Here is a 16,321-nt window from a genome sequence, read left to right as displayed (position 1 = left end):
CCCAGTCTTTATCTCATACCTGATAGTTTATTACAGATGTGCATTATAGAAATTAATTAGCTTTGCTGAAGATATTTGGGGATGAAAGCAGTAAGAAGTATATTGAGTCACTGAGGAGCTAGGATATTTTGCCTAACTGCATACTAGGGAAAGTTAAGTCCAGGGGCGTAACAAGGCTGGAGTGGGCCCAGAGACAAAATTTAAAAATGGGCCCCTCGCTGATACACACACACACTTCACAATATATAGTCATGTGACTTGCCTCTGGGGGGGCCCTCGAGGCGTGGGGGCCCCCAGGCAGCTACCTCCCCTTGCCTAATAGTAGTTACGCCCCTGGTTAAGCCCTATTCAGACTTTAAATTGGATGTGCATTAGTGTCTGTACACTTGTACATGTATGTTTTTGTGTGAATGACTGTACATACATTAATTTACAAAGTGAACCTAGGTATAGGTCCCTTCAAATACAGGACACAGTGTATACTTGTGTTTAATGTAATTTATACATGGGCCAGTTTGTACAAGAACTATGTGTACACTGAACACAGATGTTACACATATTGAACATAATGTGTGAACAGAGTTTTAGTCTTATGTAGAGTTGGCAGTGAGAGATTATCCAGTATGGAAGTTTCTGTTTTCTACATTTTTATGTTCGGTTTCCGATATTTGAAAAACGTGCAAGTGTTGGTTTCCCACAACCTTTTTGGGTCATTCAGAATTATTTGCTGTAGTGTGTTTTATTCAGTTCCAAAATCTGTTTGGGAAAGTCAAATTGCCTGTCCCTCCTCCCTTTTTATTTTTATTTGTTTTTTAAAGGCTTAGATGACAATCCCTAATTATTCAAACCATAGAACTGACCCACTTTGATCACTGGTGGCATTCCAGAATCAATGCAGTACTAAGAACTGCAATCTACCGGAATCTCTACAAATTAGTTTCCTTGGCCGGCTGGACAACATGAAACATTTTCTATAGCTGTTTGACAGTACTACAAAAGAAAAAAGACATTGTAGACATCTGTAATGTGGTTGTGAAAGACATTATGTGCATAAAACTAAATTGTTTTGGACCTACACTTTATTTAAGCTTGGTTTATCCACAGACAGGAACTTAACGTTAGGGCAAACACCATGCGTTTGGTGAAAAGAGTCATAACTAAATTTAAGTGGCTTATGTTGGAGCACTTTCCTGCAAGCATTGTACATAAAAATTTCCTACAGGCTCTTTGCATGCTTATCTACAATAGGCACGCCTAGCGGTGGTGGAGGAGGAACGATGCTGGTTTAAGTTCCTTGAAAAAATAGTCGTCTGGCCCTTTAAGAATGAAGGAAACGTAGGCAGCATTGTAGGGCTGGAAGAGGAGACAAACAAAACCCAGGATGTATTATGGCAACAGCAGGACTTTAGCTGGTGGAAGCTGAGTGGGGAAGCACTCTCAGTATTACAGAAGTAATAGCTGCAGGCTGCTTCGCTTGCCGTCTCTGAAAACACTAACAGGAGAACCTACACAGACGCGCACGGCGGAAATAGTAGGCTCCTTGCACAAGCGTCCTGAACGCCTTTAGGAGGAGGCAGCGCGCTTGAGAATATCCCGACTTAGTCTGTGTGGATGAGAACTCAAGAAAAGCAAGCAGCCGGAAGAGAGTGCGCGTGCGCTCCACCTTGGCACGGGCTGGGCCAGGTGGGTGTGTTTCTCCCCTCCCCCCCCGCCGCCGCGTGGGTAGCCCCGCCCCCTCCGGCCCCCGGCCGGGCAGGGCTGGGCAGCCATTTTGGGCAGAGCTTTGTTATGATTCGGTCTGGGGAACTGAAGCTGCAACGAGAGCGAGGGGGGCGAGCCGGGGCCTGGTCCGGTGAGCACGGCCTCGTGTGGAGAAAAGAGAGCAGGAGCCGGACCTAAAGTCGCGGTGAGGGAACAGCCAATGTTTGCGGGGAAACTGAGGCTGAGAGTGGGACAGGAAGGCTGGGGACAGGGCAGGGGGGCGGGAGCGTAAAAGAGGAGGTTCTGGGGGCAGGAATCATGGGGGCGGCGAGAGAGAAAAAAGGGGTGGGCGAGGGCCTGGTGGTGCGCACCTTGGAGGCAGCGAGAGAGTAGCTTGGGGCAGTCACTGTAGGAAAGCGCCTGCGGAAGCGCTTTGGAGCAGAGAATTTGGGACGGCGCCTTGCCAGAGAGGTGTTTGGCAGGGTTTGGGGGAGGCAGCGGCAGCAAAGAGTTGGGGACTTAACTTGAGGTCTCGGCGAGTGCAAATGCGGGTTGAAGGGAGAGCAGTCATATTGTGGGAGGTCAAGAGACGGGAGGTGTGTGAGGGAGGCTCAGCTGGGCTGGAGAGTAGCAGAGAGAGAGAGGGGAAGGAGGCTACGGTAGGCCTCGGCGTGTAAAGTTCATCGCGGTGGTGCCGATTGATGGGTGGGAGCTAGGAGAAGGTGTTGGTAGAGGCGGGCGTGAGGAGAGAGGTGGATTCTGGGCTTCTGTGCGGGTCTAGCAAGGGAGGAAACAATCGCAATTTCATTGTAGAGAAAGGCGGCTGTGCGACTGGAGGTTCCGGGCGAGGCGGAGGGAATGGGATTAGGAAGTACGGGGTGACTTGAGCAGAGAGAGGTTCGGATGCTGAGTAGGGCACATATTTTTGTAGGCTTGTGATGGAACAAGGGGAAGCCTTGGGTAGAGTGCTTGGCTCAGAGTCGTTTCCTATTTACCAATTTTCACTTTCTCTTCTGAGTCTAAACCTGTGTTTACAAGAACAGATGGAAGATCTGTAGAACACGCTGTTTACTCCCCCTGTTTTCATGCAAACACGGAAGGAACTTCTGTAAGAGAACTGTACAAAACAATCTAGTGTAATTCTTGTTGAGAAAGTTGAGGTTGATCTGTGGGTGTGTTTCAAGTAAGGCACAAATAATCTCTTGAATACTTGGGAAGGAGAAAGACATAGTTGTGTAATAATCACAGAGACTTCAGTCACAGAGACTTCTTATTTACATGTGTTTCCTCGGTTTGTGTGGATAGTTAGGGAACAGGTGTATAGTAATACCAGTTTCTGTCACCATTGCGATATAGTTTATACTTGAGTAAAATGTGTATTTCATGTATGTTTTTTTTGTCTATGTACTATGTAGATATTGCTTGAAACATCTCAGGGAGGGAGACATTTATTTTTAATATCATTTGGATGGCTGAAACTTGAAGTAAAATGTAAGTTAAGTAAGACTTGAGAAATTTCCAGTACAAATATGGAAACAGGTTTGCTGCTTAATAGCTGTTTTGCTTATCCTGCACTATTCAGAAAATAAAGAGAACTATGTTTATTATATGCTTATTGAGAGATGGTGGCATATTTGTGATGGAAATATGATGGAAATATTTTCTGATGGAAATATGATGGCATATTTCTGATGGAAACAGAAAAATAGGTTGGGCAGGATTCAGACTAAGTTGTGACTTAAGTGCCATTGAAATAAATGAGAAAAGTTAGTCATGATTAACTGAAGTCCTATTACTTTAATTGGGACTTAGTTTGGATCCTGCACTAAAGTAGTATGTTATGATATTGTAATAGGTAAGAATTAATGGTAAATTGGCATTCACCAGTTCTACGGTATGTGCTTAAAAATAGAAATGCCTGCAACTGGAATGTAAACATAATAGTTAACCTGTTTAAATGCAGTAGAAAATTACCTCAGTTGCAATTGTTCTTGGTCAGGGAAAGGAAGAGAACTAAGTATTTTGGAGGAGGAATACAACTTTAAAATCCTTTTCATAGTTGTGTATTTCATTGATGTAAATTTATATACACTTTTGCATGGTACTTGCTAAGTGTGTGTTTGTTTAGTTATTGATGTAGTTGAAACTGATGAGTAGTTTTGGAAATATTTGTATTATTATTTACTTAAACAGCATTTTAATAAGAGTCAAAAAGCTGGTGGTGGATTTCGCTTTTGGAATGTGTGAGCTGCTGTGCTTTGATTTGTTTTCTTTTTGATGTGTGCTATCTTGGATACCTTAGAGATACAATTATTCCAGCAAAACAAATCTGCCATTTGCACCCTCACCTTCTCAATTAGCAGTTTAAAAAAATGCAAATTTACCTTTATCGTCAATCCTGCCTTAACATTACAGCTAAACATGAATAATAAACAAAAGTGATTTATTAGGGGAAAGGTTTTGTGATGTTGTTTAAACACCAAGTTCTTACAACTATTGTAAATACCTTGCAGTTTTGAAAAGTGAAAATTAAAATACAGACATCTTACAGAATAGCATTTTAAACAGAAACTTTGTTCTTTTAAATCTCTGCCCACCCAACTGTGTTCAGCAGCTTATAGTGCAATTCCAAGCATGTTTACTCAGAAGCAAATCCCTCTGGATTCAGTAGGGTTTATTTCCTCATTAAGATTGTCGCTTCAGTTTTAAGAACTATCTGAGTTAAACTAAAGTGTTCTTTCTATAGCAAAATTTAACCTAAAGATTAGGGGTGGGAAAACTCATCATCTAGGCTTAAATGCTTTTGTTGGTGTCTAGGCATTTGAAATATTGGATTGCATCAAAATAATATATGAAGTACTTTGCACACTCAGTGCTATAAAACACTATGTATCATTGTTTCTACCTCTAAATGAAGATAAAAGCATAAATATATGTAGCCTTGGGGAAAAAATCTCCATCAAAATATGAATGTGTTGCATTCATTATAAGAGTTGGAAAAAGAAGCCAGTATTGCTTCATCAGTGAACATGGTTAGTGTTGTTAGAGCATATTCTGGTGTTGATTGATATGCATAATATTTCATAATCTTTAATGATACACAGCTGTTTATTTGTTTTCCTTAATGTAATGTGAAGACTGGGTTCAGAAGATTGAATCAACTATGGTTTATTTGCTTGTGGCCTGAGCCTGTGCATTCTTTTCCTTTACCACTTCAGCTGATGTCTGTTGATGTTGCGGTTTGTTGGAACCACGGTTCTGCATTTCGTCTAAACCTGGAGTTGTGGTGTATGAGCTATGATTAAACCATCATTTGAAACAGATTAAGTTCTGATTTAAAATGTTGGTTTATCCATGGTTTGGTTGTAAACTAAAATTAAAGCACAACTCTGGGTTCAGACAAGACATGGAGCTGTAGCTAAGACAAATCGCATGTTGATGTCATGGCTTAGTGACTGAGCCAAGGAGGTGGTGGCAGGAGAGAGTTTGTGTGGGCTTGGGTCATGTTCACAAAGCAATGATTGAGTTGTCCGAATCCACTTTAAATGAGGACTCTCCCCTTTTATCTGAAATTTTCAGATATCTTTAAAATAACTTTAGCTTGTTGAAAGAGATATGTAGGGTTTTGATAATTTTTTTCACTAGTCTTTATTTATGAAATAAGAACAGCAGTATGAATGAAAAGATGCAACTGGATTTAAGTGTATTAACACTAGGCCTGCTCAGTATCTATTTTATTACTTTTTTTACTTATTACTTTTATATACCGCCCTATCCAAATGGCTCTGGGTGGTGCACAACATCAAAAACAAAACCCAAAAACAATAATTACAGAACAATTTTAAAAAGCATAAAACCATTAACAATTAAAACAGTTAAAACAATTTAAAAACCCTGGAAAGCCAGGCCCAAACAGATAGGTTTTAAGAGCAGTCCTGAATTCCAACAATGAACTCAAACTATGGATTTCTGCCAGGACTGCATTCCACAGCCCAAGAGCAGCTACAGAAAAGGCCTGCCTCTGAGTCGCCACCAGATGCACCAGTGGTAACTGGAGATGGACCTTCTCGGATGATGTTAATATCCGGTGGAGATCACACAGTCATAACCTATAAAGCCCTAAACAGCTTGGGCCCTGGGTATTTAAGAGAATGTCTGCTTCTTCATGAACCCCACCTCCCATTGATATCATCAGGAGAGGTCCGTCTGCATTTGTCACCGGCTTGTTTGGCGGATATTCAGGGACAGGCCTTCTCTGTTGCTGCCCTGAGGCTTTGGAATGCGCTCCATAGTGAAATAAGAGCCTCCCCATCTCTGACAATTGTTAAAAAGTCTTTAAAGACACATCTGTTCACCCAGGCTTTTAACTGATACTGTTTTTATAGTTTTAATCTTGTTTTTTAGAATGTTGTTTTAATTTTTTTTAAATTGTCTTGTAAATTTCTTGTTTTTGTTTTTAACTAATGTTTTACCTTTGTTTTTATCTTGTTGTAAACCACCCAGAGACGTAAGTTTTGGGTGGTATAAAATACGTTAAATAAATAAAATAAATAATGCAGAAGGCGGCGCTCTCTGTGGTAACCTGGACCTAAGCTATTCAGGACTTTAAAGGTAATAACCAGCACTTTGTATTTTGCCCAGAAACATATTGGCAGCCAGTGCAACTGTTTTAAAACAGGCATAATATGGTCTCTCCGTATTACCCTAGAGACCAATGTGGCTGCTGCATTTTGAACTAACTGAAGTTTCCAAACTACGTACAAAGGCAGCCCCATGTAGAGCAGTCAAGCCGGGAGGTTACCAGCTGATGCATCACTGTTTTGAGGTCATTTTCTTGAAGGAATGGACGCAGCTGTCGAATCAGCCAAAGCTGATAGAAAGCACTCCTGGCCATGGCCTCCACCTGAGATACCAGGGTGAGGCCTGTGTGAGGAGTACCCCCAAGCTGTGTACCTGTTCCTTTTGGGGGAGTGTGATGCCTTCCAGCACAGGAAGATCTAACTCACTCCTCAGACTGATAACACCCTGCACTAAATCTCCTGATGACCTCGCCCAGAGGTTTCATGTAGATATTAAAAAGCATTGGTGACCGAATGTCACCTATGTGTGGAATATGTTTATTCCTCCATAAATGCAAACTTGATGCATCTCATGTCTTCATTCTCTCATTCTCCAGATGCTTGTTTCCTAAAGTACACTACAGCAATTGAATAACCTCTGATTGATATGACACTGAACTTGAGCTACTCTAGATAGCTACTTAATGTTCAGTTATATAATACAGGTCTTGACATTGTTGTTGTTTTTTCATTTAGGAGCCAGACAATGACACTTGACAAAATTACCAAACTTAGTGACAGACATTGTGGAGGGTGAGGGTGAATGAGCTTCCCTCTACAAGTAACACACTTAGAACAGAGAGACTGCCATGGAAAAATAAAATATTTTATTAAATAGCTCTACCTCTATCCTAGTCTAGGTACCATGGTTAAATTTCTAGACACCATGGCTTCCTGGTGTCCGGGATTTGTCAGGCCCTAATAAAATACCTTGGTACATTACTAATGTTGTGGAGATACTGACATGCCAGTGATATTCAGGGCAGCAGAGTAAAAGTGCATTGAGTATTTCACTTGTACTATATAGTTTGTCTTAAATATGGACACACATTTCTGCATTAAGTGAATGCAGAGAGGAAAACTTGTTCTGCGGGCTTTTCCACCTTTGCAGGAGCCATGTTCTACAAATGAATAGTTGTATGTCCACTGTGAATAAATTAAAACTAAATATATTCTGCTGTTTAGGGGACTCTGCATAAGAAGCCTATCACTTTAGTATGGTATATGTGTGGTCTTGGAACACAGTTACTAGAACTGGAATAGATGAAGCAATGCTTTAAAAATATTGTGTGGTATGTTTGAATAGCTGTAAAGTTGTGTTTGGAATGATGGGTAGGCAATTTGGAAGAAAAGGCTTCAAGTTTTCTTGTCCAAGGATGGGCATTCTGAAGATAAGCTTATGTTCTTGCACTGACTTTGGAAGCTTTGAATTTTAGAAGTTGATAAAGGCCCATTGGTAATTTTATTGCAAAACTGGCCCATTCTTTTTGACTTGTTAAGAACTGTTGTGATGTGCCTTTTTCTCCATATGTTCTAGCACTGCTACCACCTTGTGGCCTCCATATACACCTTGATTGTGGTGTGGGTGACATTTCTGTCAGTACTGGGAATAAATACAATGTAGGGATGGAATATGTGTAGATGTGTCATGTAGGTGGTAGTTTCTACCAGTAGTTGTCTACCAGTAGTTGTCTAAAGGTGAGTGAACATAAACTTCTCTCTGCTGGTGGTGTAACTTTTACCAGGGGTTAGTTTAAGCATTGGAGGCTTGGTTTGCAATGTGTCAACTGCAGAGCTGGAAATAGTGGAAATAGTTCCTGTTACATTAGCATGTAGCTGTTCATATTTTCAGTCTTGTGCATATTGAGGAAGGAACAAGAGTAATGATCCTTACCTAGAAGATCTGTTTTTGAACTTTGAAGGAGCGGTGCTCCATGTTTCCAGTTCCCAAAGAAAGAGGAAAGGACTACTTCCTGTAAGAAATGAAGTTAGGAAGAACTCCTATTGTTAAATGTATTTTTTGAAAATGTGTGAATGGACAAATAGGTCATGTCTTCTAGAATAACCCATTAAAAAGTATCTGATGTCGTCTTGATTTATTCTATTAATTTAAAATATTTATATCCTGCTCCTCCAGCTCACTATTGCTTGGGGCGGCTTACAGTAAAATAATAAAAGCACAACTACAATAAAAGAATAATAAATGATAAATCAAATAGATAAAATAGTTTTAATCTGGACTGCTAACACCAGAAACTTAACTACAAAATCAATTTTTAAAAGCTTATTTTAAAAGGAGGGTTTTAAAGTTCAAGGCAGGAGATGGACAAAGCCCTTCTGGGAAGGTATTCCAAAGATGGAGAGGCCACACCTGAAAAAGAATTATCCCTGCCAACTGGATTTGTGTCAATGGCAGCACCGAGAGAATGATTTGAGGACCCTGGCAAATTCATATGGGCAAATGAAGTCATCTTACATTCATGAGTACATGCCCTCTGAAAGGATGTGTATGTGCATCAGCTGTGTGTGCTGTCTGTGTGCAATGGCAGCTGGGGGGAGTGCTGCTAGCACGCGATTAGGGTTGTGCAGGATTAGTTCAAGCTCTGACCAAACCGCCCCCAAAGGGGGGCCCGGTCCAAGTTGGAAACAAACTGTTTGGTTAGGATCAAACTGGATTCGCCAGTTCAACTGGTTTGGGATGCTTGTAAAGGGGAATCCAGTTCAGGCCTCCACGCATGTGCGGATGCAGTTTGAGTGATCTCCATGCATGAATGTAGGCAATTTGCATCAGCACGCAAATTTACATGTGTGAAGGCCCAAACTGGGGCCCGGACAGCCCACGCAGATGGGGGCAGAATGCAGGCTGGGCCTAGAGGAGATGCCCTGCCATGGGTAAGGTAACCACTCACCCACCCTGCCACTCCTTACAAATCTAGTTCAGTTGCTAGGGTCCTCCTTGATGCCTATAAAGGGAAATCCTTACTGGATTTTCCTTTACAAGCATCCCAGGCCAGATCGGTTTGACCTGGTTCATGTGCATAAACTGAACCGGCAAGAGTTCTGTGCACACCCATACACGTGATGGCAGCTGGGGGACGTGCCATCAAAACAGGAAGCTGTGGTGGAGGAGCAGGTATGTACCTGCTCTCCTCTCTTTTAAAGGTGCCCAGGTTGTGCTGCAAATCACTGATCAAAGCGTGATTCGCGCACAACCCTAGTCGTCTATCTCCTTGATGCCAAAGCAATATGGCTGTTTGTTTATAACAAGTACTGACGTACCAGTATTGGACAGCCAGAAAATAAAGAGAAACTCTGTAAAGTCGGACTGTAGCACTTCAGCTCTTCAGTTGAACCACAGCTCTCATCATCCCCAGCCACAGTGACCAATACTTGGGGATGGTGAGTGTTGTAGTCCCAAAATCGGACAGCTGAAGTTGTGTAGCCCTAGTGAATAGCATGAAGTCAACTGTGTGTTGAATCAAACTGAACAAGGGCAACATTATACATTTTAAAAAGTTACAAGCGGTTTAATGCAATTCTTTTCATTGGTGTAATTCACTGGGGTGAACATAGATTAATCTGCTTAGCTGTGTGTGTGTGTGTGTGTGTGTGTGTGTGTGTGTGTGTGTAAATGAGAAAAGTAGTAATTCAGGTTCAGGTGTAGCTGAACTACAAAAAGCGCTTAGCTGTGCAAAATGGGTTGCTTGCTTTCAAATAGTTAGGCATGAATTTTTGGAATATCTTGAACTGTTGGCAGATTGTATTCAAAGTGCTGCTTTTAAAAAAACAACCAGGAGGCTTGATGTCTAATTGACAATATAGAAACACAAATGATCAAATGACAGTATATTGGTCCAAGTGTTTGAATCCTGATCAGTTAAGTTGAAACTTAATAGCAGTTCTATGTGACTTAAAGCAAAGCTTGGCAGTGAAATGGTTCACCACCTCCTTTGTTTATGGATAAATAAGCCTATTGTGGTGATAAATATCAAATACTATTGATAGGCATAATGTAAAGGGAATACCAGTCAGTGTGAGATAAGGATCAATATGCCCAACTTGAGTAAGGCAACCCAAGGTTCAAAACTCAGTTAAGCAGTGACTAGTGTCTGTGGCTTTATGAACAGCAAAAATAACTTGATATCATGATGATATGAAGAATGGTATGTCTTGTTTCAATGTGAAGAAAAGCTGAATACCAGCAATTCTGATCCTTGAGTGTGTTCTGCCAAAGAAGTGGTGCTCACTTCATAGGGTTTCTTTGTGGAAGCATGACACTGATAAAATAACCAGCAAAAATACTTCTTATTGTAACAGGTGGTATATTTTTGTATGCATAAAGATGGCCTTTATGTTGCAAAGTGTGTTATATAACGTTGCACTCTGTGCATTTAAAAAAAAAACCCCACAACCCATTACATACTATCTCCCATGGGATGGATCCCTGTTGTTGGAAGCTGGGCCTCCATTACTTGGTTGTCTCAAGTGCAGCATTTGGTGTGTTCAGTGGCAGTCATTTGCTTATGAGATGCTGTAAAGGGTTGCCTTGGAGGAACCCATTGGATTGTGGTGGTGGAGGAAGGCATCTGCCCTCTGTGTTGGAAGATCCTAGTGTCTGGGATGAGGGTAGACTGATCTCGGTTCAATTCTGTCCCAAATTGCAGCCTGTTTACATTAATCTCATTGATTTCAATGTGAGCTGTTAGGGCCTGGCTTAGTTCTCATCTGAACAGCCCTTTTACCTCATCTGCATATTCCTACCCTTGATTCTGTTAGCAAGTGCAGTGCTAACCTGAAAATTGTTTGTAATATAATAGATAGGATTGTTGGTAGCATTGAAGGTAACTTAATCAAACCAGTTGTAACACAGCCAAATCTGCCACATCCAGACTGTCATCAACCAATAATCATCTAGCTGGCTTACTAATGCTTCCCACGTGTAACTAAACTAATGCTTACCACGTGTAACTAAACCACAGTTCTAAATAAAACATAACCCACAGAGTAATCTATATGTAGATATTTTGTAGGTGAGGAGCAGTGATGTAGGTTTTCTGGAAAACTTGGAATCAGAATTTGAATTCACAGTTCTTAAATGCCATAAATGAATTGGAATCTGACTTGTACTAAACTCTTAAAACTAAAAATTGCACTTTTACATGCTATACAAATATCTCAAAAGTTTTCCCAACATTTAATGGCTCAACTAAAATATCTGATTGGGGGGGAAATTAAGCACACTTAATATTATATGGGCATGCATAAAAGTCATACTTAGTTCCAGGGTGGATTTGATTTAAATCAAACTGATTTAAATCACGATTTAAATCACTAGCAGGGTGGATAAAAATAAAAAAAATCTGATTTAAATAAAAAAATAGGATTTTTTTGATTTAAATCAGATTTTTTTGATTTTTATCCACCCTGCTAGTGATTTAAATTGTGATTTAAATCAGTTTGATTTAAACCAAATCCACCCTGGCTCTTATGTAGATATTGCAAGACATGACAACAACATACCCTTCCTTACATTGTTTACACTAAGAAAAAGTGAAGGCATGGAAAACTGTTAATATACTAACTTCAGCATGCCCAGAAAGCTCTGCATTGATATTATATGCTTCCTAGTCACCTAAAAAAGTTAATTACAACTTGTCTAGCAGGGTGGATTTGATTTAAATCAAACTGATTTAAATCACGATTTAAATCATGATTTAAATCACTAGCAGGGTGGATAAAAATCAATGATTTTTTTAAAATAAAAAAAATCTGATTTTTTTGATTTTTTTTTTAAATCATTGATTTTTATCCACCCTGCTAGTGATTTAAATCGTGATTTAAATCAGTTTGATTTAAATCAAATCCACCCTGTTGTCTAGTTAATTACAACAAAATGCCTAGTTTTACTGGTATTATATCTGTTGTTTATATTACCAATTTTAAGAAGAAATGCATGTTTAGAAATTGGAAGCTTACCATGGGGGGAAAACTTAATACTTACCATTTACCATTAAAAAATTATACCCCCACAACCCTATGGTTGACCCCTAGCTAACTGGGCAAAGAGGCACCAAGTGGTGGTTCTCTTTATTGAGCAGGGGAAAAGCAACTGGCCCTATCCATCTCCAGCACAGATTTCTCCATTGACTGTTGCTAATGTCTGTCTTCTGTTTCTTTTTTAGATTGTGAGCTCTTTGGGGACAGAGAGCCATGTTTTATTTATATACACACCCACCCACCTCTCCTTCCCTTTGGGAACTTTTGTTGGAAAGTGGTATATAAATATTTGGTTTTGTATAATATTTTTGAGCAATAACTTAATTCAGGAGTGCACAACTTCAGCCCTCTAGTTCTAGTTCAACAGCAGCTGAAGGACTGTAGTTGTGGAGCCCTGACTTAATGGATTCTCATTATAGGGCAAGATGAACAGATTCAGGGTTCATTTCTAAAATTTAATTGACATCCAGACTAGCATTGTGCACCTGCATTAGTGAGAGTATAAGACTACTGTTGCACCATCACTTGAGCTGGGGAAGGAGTTCCTTCCCTCAAATCCACTGTGCACCACAATATGTCCCTAAAGGTTGTACGACTCCCAGAAACATTAGTAATGCACAGTGGACTTTATTGGGAAGTGAAGATGGGTGAAAATCACCTCTTTACTCATTTAAGTGATAGCAGTAGTCTGAAACTCATTGCTGTACTTCCTCAATGCTAGTCCAGATGTTCACCATTGTTTCATAAAATTCATTTGTAACATTGAATAGATGTCAATGCAATATTAGGCAAGTTATTTCAGAGATGTAATTAATTCTTTTCAGCTGATTATACCTAGGAAGTGTATGAGAGGATACATATGTTTTACTGATTTATTGAGGATCCAATAGAAAAAATTGCATTTAAAGTTTCAGTATAAGAAACCACATGAAATGTCAATCTCACCCACCCAGCAATAAAATATTTCACTTCAGCTACTTGAAAAGCTCTTGAGATAGTGTGGTGGAGGTCTCTCTCTTTAAAAACAGTCTAAATGGGTAAAAAAATATTCCAAACCAGGTCACAATATATTTAGGGCAATAGTCCATTTTTAAAAATAGTAATTGTTGTTGTTTGAGGGGGGAAATCCACTCACTTTATGCATATGGGGGGAATTTTCATGGAAAATGTTTCCAGATGTTCCAATTTAAAATTTCCCACAAGAATCCACATCTCTGAAGAAAAATAGAATTGGGGTCACCAGCCAATCTGACTCCCTAACCTGGGGGTTCTTGGAGGCTTATTGGATATTCTACACTGAGCATAGATAAGATTTCCTGAGAGAGAGTTTGCCCACCATACCCAAATTTCCCTTGTAATTTGTTGCTGCAGAGGAGTCAGGGATGTGTGGTATATATTCTCAGTTGACAATGGGTGATCAAGGCCCAACAGGCCTGATTAAGGCTCTGCGATTATTTATTTATTTATTTATTGTTAAATTTATATACCGCCTTTCATTAAAGCAATCCCAAGGTGGTTGACAGCAAAAATTTAAACACAAGATGGTAAAAAAGAAACAAAATATTAAGTGGAAAAAAATTAAACAAATCTGATTAAAAATTTAAGGTGTGCATCCTAGAATATGCCTCAGAATCTTCTGTAGTATGCAGGGTTCCTCAGCAGACAAGCTGGGTGGACCAGAAGTACAGCATGGACGGACCAGGACCTGGTCAAGTTTAGTTTCACAGTCACGACCCAGCCCTGAAGGGGTCGTGGACCTATTACAATGGTCCGACCTAGTAGGTTTCCAAAAGGCCTTGGAGGGTTTAACAGTTGGTGCTGTCAGTGATTCTGTCAATGCCCTGGTAGGAACTTGGAATAGGGAACTCACCAGGGCAGTAGACATGATCGCTCCTAAGCATCCCTTCTGATCTGTTTTAAAAGTGGCCCCTTGGTATGCAGAGGAGTTAGAGGGTCATCCTGAAGCAACAACGTAGGTGACTGGAATGCAAGTGGAGGAGAACTCAGCTCAAATTTTATAGGACACAGCATAGAGCCCATTTGAAAGCTTATGTGGAAGCGGTGCATGCAGCAAAAAAATTTTTTTTAGTCTGCTCACATTTCTTCTGCAGGTTCACATTAGACAGAGTTGTCCTGGGTTGTGAAGAGTTTGATTCAGGCTCTTTCCAGTTTGAACCAGTCCCTGGAGTCTGTAATGTTCTGCTGTAATGCCTTTAGGAGTCTGTAATGTTCTGCTGTAATGCCTTTATTGGGTTCTTTGCAGAAAAAATCTCCAGGCGTACTTGGACTCCAATGTATTAGCAGAATCTATTAAGGTGGTGTCCAGCAATCCCTCTTGAAGTATTAGATTAGATCAGTTTCAATCTGTGATGCCTGAAGATGTGGACAAGCTGCTTGGGACTGTGCAACCTACCACTTGCTCTCTGGATCCTTGCCCAACTTGGTTGCAACTTTCGAGCAGGGAAGTGGTTGGAGATGGCCTAGTTAATATCATTAACACATCATTGAGGGAGGGTAGGGTGCCTCCACATTTGAAGGAGGCAGTGATTGCACCACTTCTTAAGAAGTCTTCCCTAGATACCTCAGTGATGAATAGTTATAGGCTTATCTCCCATGGTTGGCGAAGGTGATTGAGAGAGAGTGGTGGCTAACCAGTCCCAGACAGTTTTGGATTATGCAGATTATCTAGATATATTTCAAACTGGCTTTAGAGCAAGCTGTTGGGTTGAGACTGCCTTGGTTGGCCTGATGAATGACCTTTATCGGGGAATTGGCAAAGGGAGTGTGACTCTGTTGGTTCTTCTGGATCTTTCAGTGGCGTTTGATACCATCAACCATGGGGAGTTGGGGATAGAAGACACTGCTTTGCAGTGGTTCCACTAGTATCTCTCAGGCAGATTCCAGGTGGTGGAGGTTGGTGACGGTTGCTATTTGAAATGGGAGCTATTATATGGAGTCCCTCAGGGCTTCATTTTGTCACCAGTGCTTTTTAACATCTACGTGAAACCGCTGGATGATTTGGTGCAGGGTGTTATCAGTATGCTCATACCACCCAAATTTATTTCTCCTTGTCTTTGTTGTTGTCGTATTATTCATCATCAAGAAATAGCATTGAATCCCTAAATGCCTGCTTACAGGCAGTAATGGGCTAGATGAGGGACAACAAATTGAAGCTGAATCCAAGGAAGACGGAGGTGCTCATTTTGTTGGATCAGAATTTGAGGGATGTTAGATCTCCCTGTCCTGGATGGGGTTACTCTCCCCCAGGAGGAACAGGTTATGCAGCTTGGGAGTGCTCTTGGATCCAGGCCTCACCCTGGTATCCCAGATAGAGGCTATGGCCAGGAGTGCTTTCCATCAGCTTCGGCTGATTCGACAGCTGTCCCCATTCCTTGAAGAGAACGATTTCAAAACAGTGGTGTATTGGCTGGTAACTTCCAAGCTTGACTATTATTTATTTATTTATTTCATTTTATATCCCGCTCTTCCTCAAAGGAGCCCAGAGTACTTAGGCTGAGAGGGAAGTGACTGGCCCAGAGTCACCCAGCTAGTATCATGGCTGAATGGGGAGTTGAACTTGGGTCACCCCGGTCCTAGTCCAGCACTCTAACCACTACACCACGCTGGCTCTTTTGCAGTTTGATCTTCGTGGGGCTACCTTTGTATTATTTATTTATTTAATGCATTTTAATACCCTAACCCAGGGTCTCAGGGTGGTGTAGTTCGGAAACTTCAGTTAGTTCAAAATGCAGCAGCCAGTCCAGTCTCTGGGGCAGCCTGGAGAGACCATATTATGCCTGTTTTCAAACAGTTGCACTGGCTGCCAATATGTTTCCAGGCAAAATACAAAGTGTACTAGGCCTCTACTAGGCCTTCTGCAACAACCTCCTTGCCAGATAGTATTAGCCACGTTGGACATGGGTCAAGAGAACAGGTGGTAGGCCGCATCGCTCCAAGCAGCTTGTCCACATCCTCACGAGTCACAAACTGAAACAGCCTAACCA

At 40.9% G+C, this 16,321-nt stretch overlaps 1 protein-coding gene across 4 annotated transcripts in view; it reads left to right on the top strand.

Moving 5' to 3' along the window:
* The first annotated feature begins 1,405 nt into the window (after positions 1 to 1,405).
* The window catches only part of GPBP1L1 (GC-rich promoter binding protein 1 like 1), a 58,778-nt gene continuing 43,862 nt past the window's right edge, over positions 1,406 to 16,321 (top strand). The window contains exon 1 of one of the 4 annotated variants that reach the window (XM_053245012.1): positions 1,406 to 1,683. The gene's annotated coding sequence lies outside the window, so the exon portion shown is untranslated. Of the gene's footprint in view, positions 1,684 to 1,746; positions 1,907 to 3,142; positions 3,193 to 16,321 lie in introns of those variants that run through there. The other 3 variants (XM_053245015.1, XM_053245011.1, XM_053245013.1) reach the window with 3 other exon arrangements.

This window comes from Hemicordylus capensis, chromosome 4 (genome assembly GCF_027244095.1).
Source record: "Hemicordylus capensis ecotype Gifberg chromosome 4, rHemCap1.1.pri, whole genome shotgun sequence".
In the NCBI taxonomy this organism is placed as follows: Eukaryota; Metazoa; Chordata; class Lepidosauria; order Squamata; family Cordylidae; genus Hemicordylus; species Hemicordylus capensis.
Note: the sequence above shows the minus strand (reverse complement) of the source record. Positions and strands in the feature narration are given on the sequence as shown.